Consider the following 12858-nt stretch of genomic DNA (forward strand, 5'->3'; position numbering starts at 1 on the left):
CCATTCTTCTCCCGGCTTCATTTACTCTATCATACTTCTACTAAGATTACTTGCATCAATGTTTCGGAGCAGGAACTAAGGAGGGCCATGGAAGGAATCTTCAGCCCCTCCTCGCAACCAGAGGACCCTGGAAGGGCCCTAGATCCGAGACTCAAAGTAGATCCGAATATTACCGTGGAGCTTGTCAACAAAGTATTTTATCAGGCGAGCTGGGACGGCGCCCTGGTGGTCATTACGGCCGACTCCCCTGGGCTGCTTCCTATGTCGCGTGTAAGCTGAGCTGAAAAACCCTATCCACCGAAGAGGACTTTCTCCAGGTATTGTAGTTTACCTTTGAGGCGTCGCTCTATTTGCAGAAACGACAGCCGGAGCGAGGGGCCGAGCCCCTAGGGACTCGTCAACCACGGGCAGTCAGATCGGGCAGGCTCAAGAGGAAGGCGGTGCGGGCTGACACACCACTGTAGAGGTAAAGTCATAGCCTGTCCCGCTGTCATAGAATTTTAAATATGACAGCGGCCTTTGTGTCTGGCAGGAAGAGGAATAACCGGGCTATATCTGGAAACCCCACCAACCACGCCTCCACCAGTCGGGTTCCAGAACCGGCTTCGAGGGCGGTGGTGGATACGAGTCCAGCACCGCATAGCTCCCCGACAGAGGGTGCAGATATGTGCTCGGCAACGAACTCCGAAGTGGAGAGCGCCATGAACCACCGGCGCCGAAGGGCCGTGCTCCGGCACAACATCTTTTCCGAAGAGGCTTTTAATGCCTTCAATTCAGCGGATGCATATGTCCGAGCCGCTCGAGGCGGGCTTGCCCAAGCGACAAGCCAATATACCAAAGACATACGGGTAAGAGATTTTGATAAGTATGCCTAGCAGTAGCCCCTGAGACTTAGAATAGTTGGGACATCTGTTTGAAGGATCAATATATCCACAGGTCCTTGTGGACAAGAATGAACAATTGGCGCGGGAGCTGGAGGCCTGCAAGGCCCAATTTTCTAATTTGGTAGCCAAGTTAGAGGGATCCTGTCAGGCCCCTGCCGGTAATATTTGTCTCCATTATACACAGATGTGCTAGTTAATAGATGGCTGGTGCGGTCAGTCTAACAGTAAGTTCTGCAGACAATCCTGGAGTGAATCCGGATGGTGCAGTGGGTGATGACTCGCATCTTCAATGACAACTAAAGGCCGGTGAGCGCATCCTTACGCAGGTGACGCAAGAGAAGAACAAGCTTCATGATGCCAATATTCATCTGGACGTGGAATTAAAGGACGTACGCGCACAACTGGCAGACTCCGTGAAGGAGAACAAAAAACTTCGTCGCGGTATTTATGGTAAGAACTCAAGCGAAATGTTTGATAGTTCGGCGAGGAAGTTTATTAAAAAGATTTTTCCTTGCAGGAATGCTAACGGGTCGCCCTGAAGAGGAGATGCCCTCATCTGCAAGTGATTTGCTGCAAGAACTGTCGCAGATGCACGATTGTGCTCGACAGGTGATGCAAGGCGTTGCTCAGGTCTTGTGGCCCTCAAGCCTACTGCAGAATGGCATGGGGGAGCTTGCGGACCTGCTTCAAGGAGCCCGGCGGCGCTTCTGTTTGTGGAAGATATCAGCCTGCCGACAAGAAGAAAGAGAAGCCTAGGCGATGGTGAAGACGCGCTATACCAAGCTGGACCCTAACCATATGGCTGAAGTGGGACCGGCGGGGCCCGATGGGCAAGAAATTCCCGTGAGCCTGGTGTATGACCAGGTAGCATTAGCCGCTAAGTATTCTCAGCAAGATTGTAGGCTAGATAACCTGTTAGATGGTATAAAAGAGGAATATATTCAGTCTCAGTGGCTGTGTAAATTGATTGGCATAAGTAGCCTCTAGCCGGATTGAAATCATTTGTCATGGCAGACCTTTTTGCTTCAGCCCCCGGATCCTATAGTCCGGGGTGTGTCCGAATACCCGCTCGGGCATGCATGGAGACCAGGCGTAGGGTTCATAGGTGCTTGAACAGACAAGTACCCAACTAGTTATGTTATATTGCATGGGTAGCAAGAAACATCTTCTAGGGAGAATAGTTCCGTTAAGGGTTCCTTTCCCTAGGTATCCATTTGTTGATGCACATGTCCGGACTACGCGCGATGGCGCAGGATACAAAGCTTCTGGGGTTCTTTGTTGTAACGAACGGATACATCCTTTGTTCACCGATCGAATATTCTCTTAAGGAAACTAGCTTTCGGCTTCACCCAGTCTGAGGTACACATCCGGCTCAACCGGCAGTAAAAAGGAGGGGTGAGGAGACGAACACTGTGTTCGGTGTTAGGCGTAGAATCTCCGGAGTCTAGCCGCGTTCCATGGGTTCGGCTCGAGTCTGTTGTCAGATAAATTACATAGGCGGTACGCTCCTCCGGTGAGAACTTTGTCTATGACGAAGGGACCTTCCCATCTGGGTTTGGGTTTGTCCTTCTTCTTCTCCGGTAGGCTTAGAATGAGCTCGCTAATATTGTAAGTTTTGGCCCGCACTTCTCTTCTTTGATATCACCGAGCCTGTTGCTGATAGAATGTGGAACGGGCTTTTGCGACATCGCGCTCCTCCTCCAGGGCATCCAAGTTATCCTGCCAATCTAACTCGGCTTCCTTCTCTTCGTACATGCGTACGCGTGGCGAATCATGTATTATGTCGCAGGGTAGTACTGCTTCCGCACCGTACACCATAGAGAATGGTGTGTATCTGGTGGTTCGATTTGGTGTGGTCCGCAGTCCCCAGCGTACAGAGTCGAGCTCCTCTACCTAGTGCCTATCCGATTCTGATAAAGATCGCACTAATCTGGGTTTTATGCCGCTCAGGATAAGACCATTTGCCCATTCGACCTGGCCATTTGTTTGCGGGTGGTAGACGGAAGCGTAGTCGAGCTTGAAATGATCGATATAGTTGACTAGAGGGGGGGGGGGTGAATAGGCAACTAACAATTTTTAGACTTTTCTTTAACAATTTAAACCTTGCAATGAAATAGGTTGTCTAGATGTGCAACTACGTGGACAACCTATATGATGCAAAGACAATGAGCACACAAGCAAGCAATGGATATAGCACAAGTAAACTTGCAAAAGTAAAGGGATAAGATAACCAAGAGTGGAGCCGGTGGAGACGAGATGTGTTACCGAAGTTCCTTCCTTTTAAGGGGAAGTACATCTCCGTTAGAGCGGTGTGGAGGCACAATGCTCCCCAAGAAGCCACTAGGGCCACCGTAATCTCCTCACGCCCTCACACAATGCGAGATGCCGTGATTCCACTATTGGAGCCCTTGAAGGCGGCAACCGGACCTTTACAAACAAGATTGGGGCTATCTCCACAACACTCGGAGGCTCCCAATAATCCCGCAAAGCTTCACCACAATGGAGTATGGCTTCGAGGTGACCTCAACCGTCTAGGGTGCTCAACACCCAAGAGTAACAAGATCCGCAAGGGATAAGTGGGGGGAATCAAATATCCTATGGTGGAAGTGTAGATCGGGCACTTGTCACCCAATCCCGAGCAAATCAACAAGTTTGATTGGCTAGGGAGAGAGATCGAGTGAAAATGGAGCTTGGAGCAACAATGGAGCTTAGAGATCGAAGAGGTAGTCAACTAGAGGTAGAAGACGCCCCTTATATAGTCGTGGACAAAATCCAACCGTTATCCACATGTTCAGCCCGCGACACACGGTACTACCGCTCCAGGGGCGCGGTACTACCGCGAGGCTGTGCGGTACTACCGTGGCTAACCACAGTACTACCGCGACAGCAACACAGGCCGGAACTAGCCTGATAAGGGGGCAGTACTACCGCTTGCACGATACTACCGCACCCACCTGCGGTACTACCACAAGGCAGGAAAGTCATGGCCTGGGAAGGGCGCGGATGAAATAAATTACATCCGTGCCTACTTCCGCTGAACCGGAGGAGGTACAAAAATCCGACGTGGTACTACCGCCCGCGAGGCGCGGTACTACCGTGCGGGCGCGGATGTAAAAAATTACATCCGCGCCTACTACCGCGACACTGCGGTACTAGGTAGGAGGGCCACGGTACTACGACTCCTAGGGAGCAGTACTACCATGGGCCTCCACGGTACTACCGCGCTGGACGAGCGGTACTACCATGGAGGGCGCGGATGTAAAAAAATTACATCCGCCCCTACTACCGCACCGGAGCGGCAAAAGGCCAGGGAGCCGCGGTACTACCGCTCTAGATGAGCGGTACTACCGTGACACACAGCGGTACTACCGCGTGTACTTGCGGTACTACCGCAAGCACAGCAGTAGTCGTCAGATTTCCGCACAACCAAGATAACAAAGGGAAGCTCCAAAATGCAGGGAAAGGAGGAACAAGTGTACGTGTTGATTCCACCCAAACCTTTCCGACACGGACCCCCTCTTAATAGTACGGCTCTCCTACGACTCAAATCCACCAAAGAGAAACGTAGAACGACGCCGACTTCAATAGTCTCCGAGGGGCACCGAATCGTCAGGTGCCTAGATATGAATAACCTGAGAAACTCAAGGCACACGATTAGTCCGCAAATGCATTGTCATCAATCACCAAAACACCTAAGGGAAAAATATGCCCTTACAATCTCCCCCTTTTTGGTGGATTGATGACAACACGGGATTTGCATATGGATAAGATAATTTAGAGCAGGGGCAAACCCCACCTCTCTAAAATATAGACGGGCTCCCCCTAGATGTGTGCACTTTAGATGAATGCTTTGGACTGGATAGCACACAGACTAGGATCAACACTCCCCCTATATTTTAGAGACTAAGACATGATAATAAGCATAGCAAAGCATAAATATAGCACAATATAACACAAGCTCGCTAGGATAGATAGAGTGCATATGTCTTACACCATACGAAGTAAAGCTACCAAGGTTCAACCGAGAAAGCAGCAAACACACGACACAAACAAGAAAGCAGCAAACACACGACACACTCGCAAATCCCTACACTCTCTCCCCCTTTGGCATCGAGACGCCAAAAAGGCAGAGAGGACACCTACACACAAGAGGTGGTTCAAGTAGAGAACTCGTCCCAACCCTCTCCGTCGGTCTCCTCGGCAGCAGGGATGGTCTCCTCGACATCCTCCTCAGACTTAGTCCACCTGTAGCCCTGCTTCTCCATCCACTCGGCTTCTGGAGTGATGTGCTCCTCAGACCCGCCAGACACTGCCTCACCATAGAGCTGCAAGATCTTGTTGTCCCGGCGACGACTCTCCTTGGACGCCACGTGAGTCCTGTACTGCCCCTTGGCTTGCATGCAGAAAAGAGTCTTCATCTTGTCCTTCAGCTTCCTAGACCATGATGGCATAGAGGCACTCTGGGAAGGTCTAGCAGCATGGCCCTCAGCAACATCCTCGGCACCAGCATCCTCCTCATCAACAGCAGTCCTAGCAGTAGTCGCCTCGGCGCGAGTAGTGGTGTTGGCCCAGTTGGGTTTGATACGCAGGCAGATGGGCTCATGGCGAACCCAGTCAGGAGCAAGAAACTCATCATCAGGAAACATCTTCTCCCCAGTCTTCGAAATCAGCAGAAACAGATAGGGCCCATAGATAGGCACCTTGCGGTTGAACACTGCAAACTGGAGCTCACACCACATGATGTGTGAGACATCAAGTGGCTATGACTGAGACGAATGAGCATCCTCGCAGATGAGCATCATGTCCACCATATAGGCATGAACCTTGTCTTTATCACCGATGCGAGGGAACAAGGAGTTGCGGAAGATGCGATACATGATATCCAGGAAAGGGTTGAGCACCAAAGTTGTCTTGCCATTGGCGAGTGCCTTCTCAACCATGAAAGGGGCAAGTCTATCCTTGCTGGCAGAATCAGCATTGGCATGGGGGCGAACACCCACTAGAGAGTCGAGTCCATCATCAGGAACCTGGAGGAGATCCATGAACTCCTTCAAGGTAGCAGACAGCTTACGACCATTGGTCATCCAGGTCATCCTTCGTTCCTCATCGGAGTGAAAGTAGACTGAGGCAAAGAACTGACAGATAAGCTCAGGGTCATAGTCGAGGTGGAAGGTAATCACATGCTCAATGCTAAACTGCTCCACCAAGTCCAGAGCCTCTCCAAAATAGTCACGAAACTTGTCCTTCCTCATGTGATGCATATCAATCCACTTCACCTCCACATAGGTGTTCTGCTTGTTCTTGATGACATCCAGATAGATGTTGACCTGTTGCTTGTTCCAGAACAGCTCACAGCCTCTAAAGGTGGCACGCGGATGCACATAAGGGTGAAGCTTCCTGAGACGGACATAATCAGCTTGGGCTATCTCATCCATGCCCTTAGCGGGCTCCTTGTGCTTGCTAGCTGAGTGCTTGACATTGCGCTTGGAGGCAGACGAGCCTTCTGGTACTTCACCTGGGTTGCGCAGACGTTTGGAGCCAGTGTCACGACTAGGGTTGGACCGGAGAGAGCCACCACCTGAGACACACACGCAAAACACCAAAGACGCGAGAAGATCAATGCAAAGGCCATGAAAAAGCACAATAAACACATAGAAGGCATACAAGAAAGTTGGCATGCGATAGATGTGAGCCACGGTAAAACTGCCACGGCTTGCGGTACTAAAATATTAGTACTGCTCCAAACGCGGTAGTACCGTGCTAGGGCACGGTAGTACCATGGTTGGGGCGGAAGTAAACTTTTAGTACCGCACAGAACGCGGTAGTACCGCTCCCGAGGGGCGGTAGTACCATGCAAGCGGTAGTACTGCGCCAGACGGGAGGTAGTACCGCGTCGCGTCAGATCCAACGGGCGGTTTGAATCTGAAAAGAACCGCGAAACAATGGCGGTGCCACGGTGATCCGATCTAGCGCAAGACAACAATACAAGTATAAATCCTATGCAATACCACGCTCCATCATCCTACTCTTGCAGAGATTAAGCCTAAGAATCTCAAGAACACACAAGCCTCCCCCAAAACTTAGAAACACTAAAAACAATCAACACGAAGAGGGAGTTGGGGATAAACCTGGGTCCATAGCAAGAGCACGTGGTGGGGAACGATCCCACCGGTCGGAATCACAGGAGGGCAGCCGGTGGAGGAGATCCGGTGACGAACGCCGGCTCCATTCTTGAGCGAGGGAGAGAAGGAGACGACATGGAGAGAGAGGACAGCGAATTGGTATGGAGAGTTAAAACTCCCCCTGCCCGTCCTTATCCCCACGCGCTCGAACCGGCGCGGTAGTACCGCATATCATCGCGGTAGTACCGCTCGGGCGGAAGTACCGCGCCGAGGCGGTAGTACCGCTCAACCAGGCGGCAGTAAAAAATTACTGCCGCGTGGTGACGGTAGTACCGTGGCTGGCTGCGGTAGTACCGTAGCCGACCGCGGTAGTACCGTGAGCTCAAGTCACCGCAAGTTTCAACACGAAAAAGAAGAAGCCTTTGCACGGAAACTTTTCACACACAAGAAACACAAGAACACGCACACACTAGAGGCAAGATGATGAGGACATCAATACAATTGTTACACCCACAGCCCCTGCTGCTATACATACTGGACCAATTACTAGAGCTCGTGCACGCCAACTAAATTATCAGGTACTTTCGTTTCTTGGTAATGATTCTAATGTTCATGAGAATATGATGCTGCCTAAATTGGATACATTTGTTTTGCTTACAAATGAAGAGCCTAGCTTGGAGAAGGATGAACATTGGAGCAAGAACAAGCATGGAGATGATGGCATGCGCAAGGGGAACAAGAACGGAGTTACAAGTGATGATTTCAGGACTTTGAAGCCACCATAATGTGTGCATGAAGCCTTGGACGAAATATACAAGATGCCACTTCATAAATTTCGTCCCGAGGCTATTTTAGGTGCTGCGTCACCTTATTATTGGGCCAGGCCCATGTAATTTCAAAATACATAAGTATAGGCTATTTTTAGAGTTCGTATGTGTGGGGAAACAAGAGATAGGGTTGATTTCGGACCCCTCCACCAAGGGCCACGAAATTCCCCCCCTCTTCCTCCATATATACAACCCTTAGGGCATCGTTTAGACTTTGGGTTTTGTTTAGATTAAAAGTTCGCCATAGCTGCAAATTCGCGTACTTCGTTTGTGTTCAACGACCAGACAAAGGCGTCACAGAACCCCACCTTGATCAATAAAGCTTTCATCTTATATTCGCAATATCCAAATTGCAATATCAGATTCTTGCTTGTTCTTCGTTTGCTCGCAGGAAACAGACCCTCGTGGTCAGGTTGATCGTGCTCCGGCGTGGTCAATAACCTCTCGGAGTTGGTTTAGCGATTGCTAAGGCGCGACGTCCTCGCACGTTCGTAGTCGGATCGTCAAAGTCGACTTCCACCAAAGCGAAATCCACCATCTCATCGAAAGACGGGACACCTTTGCCTCTATCAAGTGGTATCAGATTTCCAGGTTGCTCGGTGAGATTTTACAGTTTTTCGTAGTTTAGATCGAGTCTGTTCTTCATACCTACAGTCCATGAAAAAACCACAAAAAAATTAGGGTTAGTTCATCATATCCGAACCAATCTGAGCCTTTGCATAATCTTTTTAGGGTTTTGCTTTGTTGAATTTGCGGTTGCATCGTCGTGTCTAGTTGCTGGTCTTAGAGTCTAGTCTTTTAGAGTTTCGAGTTCTGGTCATAAGTTGTCACGCCGCCACCGCACCATCATCATCGCCCCTGCCATCTACCACCACCGCTCCGAATCCGTATCCATATACCACCACCAATCCGTGTCCATATACCACCACCGATCCATATCCATATACTACCACCGCTACCACCACCGCTGCCATATACCACCACCATATATCCACCACCAATCCGAGTTCCTTGCTTATTAGGGTTGTTTTCGAGATCCATCTAGATTCCGATTCGTGTTTCCTTGCCGGAGTCGGGTAGCCACGCTCCTTTTAGGCCCAAAATTTTTCGAAAACGCATTTTTCGAAAAAAATTCTGGCTATCCTATTTTTAGGTGTTTCTGAGTGTTTTGAGATAGGTGCCATTATAGGAAGTTTTTTTTGACCCGTTTCCAGTTTTTGGGTCCGGGCAGTCGAAAAAAAAATTGGTCGAAAAATTTCGTGCCCATCCTGTCAGTTTGAGCTAGGAAGAGTTTTGAGACACTCGCCATTATAGTGATTTTTCGCAAAAAAAAAAGAGCGCAAAAAAAAAGAGCGCAAAAAAAAAGGAGCGAAAAAAAAAATTCAGAGTGTGCTTTTCCCTTGTTTACGTGCCGCGCCGTGATTTTGTTGGTGTTCTAGGCTCGCGTCTCTAGCACAGTCTAGCCTAGGACCAGCACAGTACCGTCGTTGAGCGTTTATTCAACTTTGCATCTCTGAATTGATTATTGCTGACCCTTTTTGCTACCATAGTATAAGCCTTCCCAGCTCCACATACATCTACGTCGTGCGTTTGACTCTCCCTGGTAATCGCTCTATCCAAGCTTTGAGAGTTTTGACTACAACGGTTGCCGATCACCGCCTGTTGCTGGGTAAGAACTGGTAAGAATTTGAGTTTTGCTTGACGGATTTGTGACACCCACCACCACCACTTGTTCGTAGTCTGTAGGATCATATTCTTGTGTATTTCTATTGCTGCTAACCATGCCAGGATCACAAGCCGACGAGATTGACTGGGAGAATTTATCGAACAAGGAGCTTCATGATAAGTTTCAGCAAATGATGACTGAACAGGTGCAAGATGTGCTGAACAATTTTGAAGAGGCCATGGAGAAGATCACTGGCCTTGAGAAGACGTTCGAAACAAAGCTCGATAACAGATTTAATGAATTGCTCGCGTGTCTTCCACCACCACCACCCGCTGCACCTAACGCACCTCTCCAACAACAACAACAACATCTACCTCCATGTCGCGAAATAGACCTTCGCCGAGCGAGCCGTGTTCCTCTTGCGTTTGGCCAAACTGTTGGTGCTGCTGTTGATACTTCTGTGGCTCCTGCTACTGCTGTTGCTGGTACCCAGGAGGATGATGAGTATGCGGGCGATTATGAGGATGAGGTTGATCAAAATCAGATCTACGAGCAGCCACCAGCACCACCACCAGCAGGTCGACCTCAGGTATATATTCGTAATGGTAGGCCTGCACCACCACCTCAGGTACGAGATGATGTCCATATTCCTAAACTAAAATTGAATATTCCACCATTTGAGGGTAGATATGTTCCTGATATATATCTTACTTGGGAGTTAGAAACTGAACAACGATTTACATGTTTACAATATCCTGAGGAGAGACGAGTTGCTGCTGCTGTTTGTGCTTTCACTAGTTTTGCATGTGTATGGTGGTCTGAACATTGTAGATTATATCCTATTCCAACTACTTTGGCTGCTTTGAAAACTGCTATGCGTACGCGTTGGGTTCCACCATATTATCAACGTGAATTGCTTCAAAAATTGCAGCGTTTAAGACAAGGGAAAAATTCTGTAGAAGAATATTATCAGGAATTACAAACTGGCATGATTAGATGTGGTATTGTTGAGGAGAATGAAGCTATGCTTGCACGTTTTCTGGGTGGATTAAATAGAGAGATTCAGACCATTCTAGACTATAAGGAGTATACTAATATCACTCGTTTATTCCATCTTGCTTGTAAAGCTGAACGTGAAGTGCAGGATCGACAAGCATTGGGGCGAACTAACTTTTCTGCAGGCCGATCTTCATCATGGACACCACGTGCATCTTCTACTTCAACTGCACCAGCACCTCCATCCGGTGCCACCTCCAGCCGTGATACAAGAAAACAGGCACAACCACCATTATCTGCCAAGAGTGCACCTGCGGGGCCTGCACAGCGTTCTTCTTCCATGGCATCAACAGGGCACACAAGTGATATTATTTGTTGTCGTTGTAAGGGAGGAGGTCATTATGCGAGAGAATGCAAATCTCCGCGTGTGATGATTGCTACCGCGGATGGTGGATATGAGTCCGCTAGTGACTATGATGAGGAGACTTTGGCTCTTATTACACGTGAAGAACATGGTGGAGATGATTCTGATCATGAGACGCAATACATGGCTCCTGAAGACGCTGACAGGTATGAATGTTTAGTTGCTCAACGTGTTTTGAGTGTGCAGGTCACTCAAGATGAGCAAAATCAGAGGCACAATTTGTTCCATACCAAGGGAGTTGTGAAGGAACGTTCTGTGCGCGTCATCATAGACGGAGGGAGCTGCAACAACTTGGCTAGCATGGAGATGGTGGAGAAGCTTTCTCTCACCACAAGACCACATCCACATCCTTACTACATCCAATGGTTCAACAACAGCGGCAAGCTTAAGGTAACACGTACTGTTCGTGTGCATTTTAGTATCTCTACATATGCTGATTATGTTGATTGTGATGTGGTACCTATGCAAGCATGTTCCTTATTACTTGGTAGACCATGGCAATTTGATAAAAATTCTGTACACCATGGTAGAAACAATCACTATAGTCTTGTTCATAAGGATAAAAATATTACTTTGCTTCCTATGACTCCTGATTCCATTTTGAAAGATGATATTAATAGAGCTAATAAAGCACAAAAGGAGAAGAATAAGAGTGAAAATCAGATTGTGGCAAAAGAATTTGAGCAACAAATGAAGCATAATAATAAACCATCTAGTGTTGCTTCTGAAATTAAATTGAAAAGTGCATGTTTATTTGCCACCAAATCTGATATTGATGAGCTAGATTTCAGCAAATCTGTTTGCTATGCTTTTGTGTGCAAAGAGGCATTATTTTCATTCGAGGACGTGCCTTCCTCTTTGCCTCCTGCTGTCACTAACATTTTGCAGGAGTTCGCTGACGTTTTTCCACAAGACGTGCCACCGGGATTACCGCCTATTCGAGGGATTGAGCATCAGATTGACTTAATTCCCGGTGCTTCACTGCCAAACCGTGCACCATACCGTACCAATCCAGAGGAGACGAAGGAGATTATACGTCAAGTACAAGAGCTTCTCGACAAAGGTTATATACGCGAATCCCTTAGTCCTTGTGCTGTTCCTATTATTCTAGTGCCGAAAAAGGATGGTACATCACGTATGTGTGTTGATTGTAGAGGCATTAATAATATTACTATTCGTTATCGTCATCCTATTCCTAGGCTAGATGATATGCTTGATGAATTGAGTGTCTCTACAATATTCTCCAAAGTTGATTTGCGTAGTGGCTACCATCAAATTCGTATGAAATTGGGAGATGAATGGAAAACAGCATTTAAAACTAAGTTTGGATTATATGAGTGGTTAGTCATGCCTTTTGGGTTAACTAATGCACCTAGTACTTTCATGAGATTAATGAACGAAGTTTTACGTGCTTTCATTGGACGATTTGTGGTAGTTTACTTTGATGACATACTGATTTATAGCAGATCTTTGGAAGAACATTTGGAACATTTACATGCTGTTTTTATTGCTCTACGTGATGCACGTTTGTTTGGTAACCTTGGGAAGTGCACCTTTTGCACCGACCGAGTATCTTTTCTTGGCTATGTTGTTACTCCACAGGGAATTGAAGTTGACAAAGCCAAGATTGAAGCTATTGAGAGTTGGCCGCAGCCCAAAACGGTCACACAAGTGAGGAGTTTTCTTGGCCTCGCTGGATTCTATAGGCGTTGATGAGGACATCAATACAATTGTTACACCCACAGCCCCTGCTGCTATACATACTGGACCAATTACTAGAGCTCGTGCACGCCAACTAAATTACCAGGTACTTTCGTTTCTTGGTAATGATTCTAATGTTCATGAGAATATGATGCTGCCTAAATTGGATACATTTGTTTTGCTTACAAATGAAGGGCCTAGCTTGGAGAAGGATGAACATTGGAGCAAGAACAAGCAT

This window comes from Triticum aestivum, chromosome 2B (assembly GCF_018294505.1).
Source record: "Triticum aestivum cultivar Chinese Spring chromosome 2B, IWGSC CS RefSeq v2.1, whole genome shotgun sequence".
In the NCBI taxonomy this organism is placed as follows: Eukaryota; Viridiplantae; Streptophyta; class Magnoliopsida; order Poales; family Poaceae; genus Triticum; species Triticum aestivum.